General features: G+C 44.9%; 1 protein-coding gene across 1 annotated transcript in view; it reads right to left on the reverse strand.

Moving 5' to 3' along the window:
- Positions 1-8,341, reverse strand: part of GPR55 (G protein-coupled receptor 55) — a 55,306-nt gene extending 46,965 nt beyond the window's left edge. The window contains exon 1 of the mRNA XM_070773826.1: positions 8,172-8,341. The gene's annotated coding sequence lies outside the window, so the exon portion shown is untranslated. The remainder of the gene's footprint in view (positions 1-8,171) is intronic.
- Positions 8,342-8,608: the final 267 nt, after the last annotated feature.

Genomic DNA, 8,608 nt, shown 5'->3' on the forward strand with positions numbered 1-8,608 from the left:
AGAATCCCAGGGACGGGGAAGCCTGGTGGGCTGCCGTCTATGGGGTCGCATAGAGTCAGACACGACTGAAGCGACTTAGCAGCAGCAGCAGCAGCAACGTGATTAAAAGCTACAGCTGGGCTTAGGTATGAGATCCAGGAGTCAGCTGGAATCTCACCCTGCTTCGAGCTCTTGATGAGATTGGCTCACCTGGGCTTCAAGGAGCTGAGGAAGGACAAAGTACCCTGACTCTGTCCCCGGGATGTCCTGTTCATGGATGAAGGATAGCTAAAATGCTCCCAAGTTTGCTGGGAGCACCCTGGGCAGGGCTTGCTGACGTCTCCACCACACCCTCTGGCCACCTTGCTGTCAGTCTCTTCCTAGAGCTCCAACAAGCCTCCCTGCCCCCGGGTAATCAGGAATCTCTGGGGATTTTTTTTTTTTTTAACTTTTTATTTTGTATTAGGATATAGCCGATTAACAAACAACGTTGTGATAGTGTCAGGTTGGTGAATGGTGGAGGGGCCCAGTCATACATACATATGTATCATTCTCTCTGGGGAGTTCTTTAGATTTGGGGGCTGCAAGGAGACTACAGAGTTCATGTCACAAAGCACAAATTTCAGTTTATCCACAACTAATAGGGCCCACAGTAACCCTGTCGTGGGGGAATGGCCTCAGGCTTGCCCCTACATGGCAGGCTCTTTTGCCCAGCCTCTTTTTGGCAGGCTCCTCTCACAGCCTTCTCAACTTTCTCTCTCTCTCCACCCCAACCTCCCACAGCACTTGAAGCCTCTGTGTTGTGGCTCAAGTTCCTGCTGACACCCACACCCTTAAGTCCCACCTTCTGCCCCAACAGTTGTTGAGATGGTTCCTTGGCCAAGAGGACTTCTTGTGTCAGCTGTTACAATGACTTCTTTATCCTGTTTCAACTGGGCTTTGGGGAATTAGGGCAATGCCTGGGTCCACACTTGCAGGGCAGTGGCTCAGGGAGAATGCTCACCCCAGAGAAGCTAGTTCTGAGGTGGCCAGAGGTGAAGAAGGAGAGATGCTGGCTAAGGAACCAGCAGCAACCAGGAAGGTTTTGTGGGACCTGGAGCCTTCCTCAGGCCTCCTAGAGTCGGCTAGATCATGGCTGCCACAGTGATGTCCACGTCCTAATTCCCAGAACTTGTGAACGTTAGGGGGACATGGCAAGGGGAATTAAGGTTACTGATGAATTGAGGGCTTCCCAGGCGGCAAAGTAGTTAAAACAAAACAAAACAAAACCTGTCTGCCAACACAGGAGACTCGAGACACAGGTTTGATCCCTGGGCTGGAAAGATCCCCTGGAGAAGGAAATGGCAAACCACTCCAATATTCTTGCCTGGAAAATTTCATGGAAAAGGAGCCTGGTGGGCTACTGTCCACGGGGCACCAAGAGTCGGACACAACGGAAGACAAATGCACACATGGGATTAAGGCTGCTGACCAACGGCCCCCAAAACTGGGAGATTATCCTAGATTTTCCAGGTGCGCACGATAAAATTTTTACAAGAGTTCGTAAAAGTAGAAGGAAAAGACAGGAGAGAAAGCCAGGGGTGGGGGCAGTGACAGGAGAGGGGCCCAACACACTGTTGCCGGCTTTGACGATGAAGGGGCGGGCCAAGGAGCCCAGGCCTTGGGCAGAGTAGCCTTGAGAAGCTGCAAAAGTCAAGTAAAGAGGCTGTCCCTGGAGCCTCCAAAAGGAATGCAGCCCTGCCAGTCTCTTGCGTTCAGCCCAGTGAGACCTGTGTTGCACTTCTAGCCTACAGACCTGCAAGATAATCAGTGTGTGTTGTTAGGAATTCCCTGGTGGTCCAGTGGCAAGGACTGAGTGCTCTCACTGCTGGGCCCCCAGTTTGATCCCTGATCAGGGAACTAAGATTCCACGAGCCATGTGACATAGCAAAAAAAAAAAAAAAAAAAAGTGTGCTGCTTTAAACCACTCAATACATGGTCATTTGTTACAGCTGTCACAGGAAGCTAATATAGCTTCCAGACAGTATAGGGAGAAGGGAACCTGCGCACAGCCTGGGCCCCTGGGGTTGTAATAGGGCATTAAGGGGCAGGATTAGCCAGGAAAACCTAGAGGCTGGAAACCTCTGGGATACATAGAACAGACCTCATCAAAGACCACGAGCCTGGAAAGTGTGAATCTGTGCGCAACCAGAAAGAGCAGGCTGGCAGGCCCCCAGGCCTCCTGGAACCACTCGCAGCTGTTCACTCAGTCATGCCTGACTCTTTCCGACCCCATGGACTGCAGCATTCCAGGCTTCCCTGTCCTTCACCATCTCCTGGAGTTTGCTCAAACTCATGTCTGTTGAGTCAGTGACGCCATCCAGCCATCTCTCATCCTCTGTCATCCCCTTCTCCTCTTGCTCTCAACCTTTCCCAGTACCAGGGTCTTTTCCAATGAGTTGGCTCTTCGCATGAAGTTGCCAAAGTATTGGAGCTTCAGCTTCAACATCAGTCCTTCCAGTGAATTTTCAGGGTTGATTTCCTTTAGCACTGACTGGTTTGATCACTCAATACATGGTCTTTTGTTACAGCAGCCACAGGAAACTACCAGCTTCCAGACACTATCCAGACAACTTACTGTTGGTAATAGTCTGCACAGCCTGAGTCCCTGGGATTATAATAGGGCATAAAGAAGCAGGGTTAGCCAGGAATCGGGGAGGCTGGAAACATCCAGGATACAGATACTCTGAACAGACCTCATCAAAGACCATGAGCCTGGAAAGTGAATCTGCACACAGCCAGGAAGGACAGGTTGGCAGTCCCCCAGGTCTCCTGGAACCACTTCCCCCCGGGGAATTCCCAGCACAGGTCCTTGGTCTTGGAGGCTATTGGGTGGGTTGGACATGACTTAGCGACTGAACAAGAAGAACAGGGAGTGCACTTACATTAGCCAAGCTCATTTTTAGAACCACAGCTCCTGAGGCAGCAGGCCACTAGCTGCAGATTATCTGGATCCTATCTCTCTCGAACCACGATACGCTGAAAGCCAGATCATAACCAGAAGGCTTCTGAGCAAACTGAGTCAAATGTTTCACAGCCCCTGCTACACAGCCCCACGTCGCATGCACAGTAGCTGCCCCCTGTGCCACGTGGGCTGTGTGTATCCTCGGGCCTGGTGCCCTCAATCCTACCCCCTGACAGTGTTGCTGGCACTGCCAAGGCCTCAGCCTTCAGCCTTAACAGTTCTTTTTCAGTGTTTCTGCAATGACAACTCAAGCCCTTGCTCTGGCTCAGGAGCCCTTTGGACTTGGCTTAACTCTCTCATGGTCCATTATCTATTGATTTTACAACTTAGCGTTCACGGGAATTCCCTGGTGGTCCAGTAATTAGGACTTCACGCTTTCACTGCCAAGTGAAAGTGTTAGTTGCTCAGTCATGTCTGACTCTTTGTGACCCCACGGGTTGTAGCACACCAGGCTCCTCCGTCCATGAGATTCTCCAGGCAAGAACACTGGAGTGGGTTGCCATTCCCTTTTCTAGGGGATCTTCCTGGCCCAGGGATTGAACCTGAGTCTCCCACATTGCAGGCAGATTCTTTACCATCTGAGCCACCAGCAAAGCCCTCTGCCAAGGGCCTGGGTTTGGTCCCTGGTTGGAGAACTAAGATCCCCTAAGCCACAAGAGGCAGCATACCCCTGGGTATGAGGAGCTGGGCAACTGCAGTCTGCTGGGATAGAGAGGAGAACCCAAAGCCTGCCTCCCAGATGGATACCCAGAGCCATCTTAGGCTCCAGGCTAGCAACAGGAGCACCCCTGGCTCCAAGGATTTTTTTTTGTGTGTCAATTACATTGATGTAAATTGAAGAAATAAAACTTAGCTTTTAGATAACAGTTTTCTCTTCTTTCCACATCATTGGCAGAAACTTCCTGATAGTTTCTATGCACAGACAACATCTCTCAACCTATTTGTTCTTGACACACACACAAAAAATTGTTGGAGATGGGGTGCATCTGTGGCTGGCCTGGACCCTAAGAGTCAGACACAGTTAGTAGCATCACTACTCATGGGCCCGTTAAATGTCAGATCAGTGGAAATTTTCTCACAGCTATAAAGCAAAACTGAATACAAAGCAAGCTTCAATTGTGTCTGACTCTTTGCAACTCTGTGGACTGTAGCCAGTCAGGCTTCTATGTCCATGTGAATTCTCCAGGCAAGAATACTGGAGTGGGTTGCCATGCATTCTTCCAGGGGATCTTCCAGAGATCAAACCCATGTCTCTTAGGTCTCCTGCATTGGCAGGTGGGTTTTTTTTCTTAACACTAGCACCACCTGGGAAGCCCATGGGAATGATAATGATCTAAAGTATTTAGATCATCAAATGGTGAGGATTAAATGAGTTAATCCATACAAAGCACCTAGATTCCTGTCTGGCCCATTGTAAGTGCTTAACATTGACTATTATTATAATCATTACTTTAATAAATGCTTTTTTGAAGACTTTATGTTTTTCAAGCATCCAATTTAGTTTGTGATGAGAATTCAAAGACAGCAAATGTGATATGCATACCATTACACCCTTACAAAAAATCACAACAGAGACATCATTAATCAATTACTGCCTTCTTCTCCCTAAATCAGGAATCTTTCTTAGCACAGACCTCTGTGCAGTCCACATCAAACAATTGGTATCGGCAGGTGAAGAGAAACTTATGGGCCATCCCCTGATGCAACTGCAAATTAGTGACGATTTCATTTTTTGAAATTCCCCCACTATTCTTGGGCTTCCCAGATGGTGCTAGTGTTAAAGAATCCGCCTGCCAATGCAGGAGATGCAAGAGACTCAGGTTCAATCGCTGCTTCTATCCCTGGATTGGGAAGATCCCCTGGAGGAGGGCATGGCAACCCACTTTAGTACTCTTGCCTGGAGAATCCCATGGACAGAGGAGCTCAGCAGGCTACAGTCCATAGGGTAGCAAAGAGTCAAAGCAACTTAGCATGCATGCACACGCACCAGTATTCTTATCCATTTACCATGTGACAGTAATTTCCTCTCTCCCCAAGAGCTGGCATCCCAACTCATATTTATCGTCTTTGTGCAATAATAATCTCCACGTGCTTTGAGAGGCAAAGAAAAGACTAGTTCACAGTCCCCTATTGAAATTATATAAAACGATTCAAACCACACTGCACTGGAAGTTGATTACTTGTTATTTCTTTGGGGATCACCTGGTAAAAAGGTCTTAACATTCTATTTTCTATGTTTCCCTGATGTGATGACAGGTCTCAGTTCTTGTCATGAGCACGTGTAACAATGGATCAGATGTTTTTAGAAAAGAAAGTGGTTTCCATACAGACTCCTGTTCTCCTCAGAAAACTGCAAAATCCCCAAACCTAAACACAGGCTCTTTCTCACTGTACTTTCTTTTGGGCTTATTCAAGACAGTCCTATCTAAATTTAGTACCACATTAGTAGTATCACTACTCATGGGCCTGTTAAATGTCAGATCAGTGGAAATTTTCTTACAGCTATAACTGAATACAAAGCAAAACTGAATACAAAGCAAGCATAAGAGAATGATTACACATCCCCTTGGTAGACCAGATGTCCATAAAGGAGGTGTATATAGTAAAATGCAGCCAGAAAAACATACCAGTGTCTTTAAGCCAGCAGATCTCTAATTCTCCTTATGAGGGAGTTCCAGTGTCTAGGCTGGTGGGAGATCGTGTTCTAGCATTCGTCTGAAAGCTGGGTTTTACACCAATTTTTATTTTTTAAAAGATCAAACTTGCAGAAAAGTTGAAAGACAAATAATTACCCATTTACCCTTTAACAATTATATATATATATAATATGTATCTATTTGTGTATGTAACTCTACTTACATACATATATGGGCTTTCCTGGTGGCTCAGACGGTAAAGAATCTGCCTGCAATGCAGGAGACCTGGGTTCAATCACCGGGTTGGGAGATCCTCTGGAGAAGGGAATGGCTACCCATTACAGTATTCTTGCCCGGAGAATTCCATGGACAGTGGAGCCTGGCAGGCTACAGTCCATGAGGCCACAAAGAGTTGGAGCAACTGAGCAACACACATACACACGCATACACACACACACACATATATGTACACACATAAACACATATTTGTACATATATACAACTTTTTGCTGAACCACTTGAAAGTAAGTTGCAAACATAAGGTCAGTTTTACCCCTAAATATTTCACCTGCATCTATTAACAGAGGATATTCTCTTATATAACCATGATACCATCATCACACTTAAGAAATTTAACATGGACACAATAATTTTCTCTAATCCACATTTCTTATTCAAATTTTCCCAATCATTTCCAAAATGTTTTTATATCTAGTTTAAAAAATTATTATCCTACATCCATTCAAGTTTCTCACATTGCATTTGACTGTTTAATAAATATTTTCATCTAAAGCTGTCCCTTGACCTTTCTCATCTTTCATGACACTGACATTTTTTTAAGAGCCTTTTGAACTGTTCCCCAGTTTGCTTCCTTAGTATGTAATTCAGATTAACTATTTTTGGCAAGAATGTCTCTCCACTGTAATCAACAGAAAATCTGTAAAGTAATACTCTGTACTATGCAACTATCCTGTACTCCACAGCCCTTTACCTAATGACTTTAGCATCTACTGATGATATTAATTGGATTGGTTATTACAGAGGTCTTGGCAAAATGGTGATTATCTAATTCTATCATCCTTTATTTATTAGCCAGCATTTTTCTGTGAAGACAAGCTGGAATATAGATCTATCTGTGATAAATCACATTTAAAACAGCAGGTAATCTTCCACTGGAAGCACAATGGTGAATTCAATATACTGTTTCCTCGACACAACTCCACTTCCATTTTCTCACCCTCACCCTTCTTTCCCTCCAATTCCTCTACTTGCTGAAGACCTGTTCCCAGTACTGTGTTAAGTGTTTTAGGTACATTGATCATTTAATCACTCCCAAGGAACCTCGAAGGTAGATGGTATTAGTTTCATTTTGCAGATGAGGAAACTGAAACACAAAGAAGCAATTTACCCAAGGTGATAGGACTGGGCTTTGCACTAAACACAATGACTGAAAAGCTATGTTCCTGCCCATTCTCACTCCTAAACCATTGTTATCCTTTTTTGTATACATATATGACAATCACAGCAATGGTGATCCTTGATTTTTGTTGATTCCTAGGGCACTCATCTTCCTTACCCCTGATTGTTAGCACTGTGTAGTAAAAAGGCCAGAGCAATCATACCAAAATAATGACCACAGGATTATAGGTCATTTTTATTTTCCTCTTTGTGCTTAGTTGTATTTCCCAAGTTTTCTATAATGAACATCTTTGATGAGTTGGGCAAATTTCTAGCTGTCAAATTCATAAAAGCTCTTCCTGGGGGTCATCTGTCCCTTATACAGCCAGGCTCATGGGGTGGGCACATGAGTGCACTCGTCGGCATATGTGCTAGTAAGAGGTCATTGAACCCATGACTCACTCGACACCAAACCAGCTGGCGGAAAGAATCCAGTTCAACTAAGGGTACACTTTCCCAGAGTCCTAATCACAGACTGGCTTTGTGCAAGACTGCAGGCAGCTATCAAAGACAGAGAAGACTGAGCCTTGGACCTCAAATTGTCTACAAAGTAACAGCAAGACAAGGAAACACACAAGAAACCATTTTTGAGAAGGACAAGATAAGAAAAGTTTGGCAGCAGAAAAGAGCAGTGATCAGCCACCAAGGTCAGATGCAGGAGAAGTAACTTAGGTTTCAAGAAATTTCTAGAAGAGAAGTCAGAATCACAGACCAGAAAGTCATCGCTCTTTATAAGATTCTAGACCTACCTAACTTTCTCAGGTTTTTTATTTTTGTTGTTCCATATCTGTTTCTTTAGAGTCTTCAGTGGGGGAGTGGGGAGGAGGATGCTTTTAAAAAGGCAAAAAGAAGAATTAGTAGGAGATTGAATCACAATACTAAAACGTGTACAAGTCTGAATAACAAAAAGCCACCATAACACAGCTCTTAATATGTAAAGACTTGAAAGTCTTTCCTCCATCCTCACATGATAAAAAATTGAACAAACTAAAAATCAACGACTTTTCTTAGATTCATTGGAGAACTGAGATCACAGGATAAACCACCAAGCTGAAATCTGGAGATACCAGGGAAAGAAGAGACTCACAACTTACCAGGAGCAGAAGCTGCCACAGGAACCAGCAACTGGCAGGAACACAAATGATTTGATGAATTCCTGGAGGCTGAGTGTGGACCAGCTTGAGAGTTAAAAACTGTTGGGGTTCCAGTCTTAAGGAAGGGTTCCACACTTTCCTGGGGTTTATCTCTAGGAGCCCCGCCAGTTTCGCCGCTGTGAAAGTAGGGAAAGAATCCACGTGCTTAAGGAAGGGGAGGAGAAAAGTAACCATTTAAAATACACTCAGGGGGAATGTAACCAATTTGAAAGCCCAGAGCATTCTGTTCTCCTTAAGAAAGATCCTCCATCAAGGAATACTGCTTTACCAGAGCATTTTCTGCCCTGGAAGAAGCTCAATGAGACAGCTCCAGCCTCCTCCAAACTTCTAGTCTCATATAAGAGGAAAGAAAGAAAAGCCAAGATATGCTTCTGAAA

Source organism: Bos indicus, chromosome 2 (assembly GCF_029378745.1).
Source record: "Bos indicus isolate NIAB-ARS_2022 breed Sahiwal x Tharparkar chromosome 2, NIAB-ARS_B.indTharparkar_mat_pri_1.0, whole genome shotgun sequence".
Taxonomy (NCBI): Eukaryota; Metazoa; Chordata; class Mammalia; order Artiodactyla; family Bovidae; genus Bos; species Bos indicus.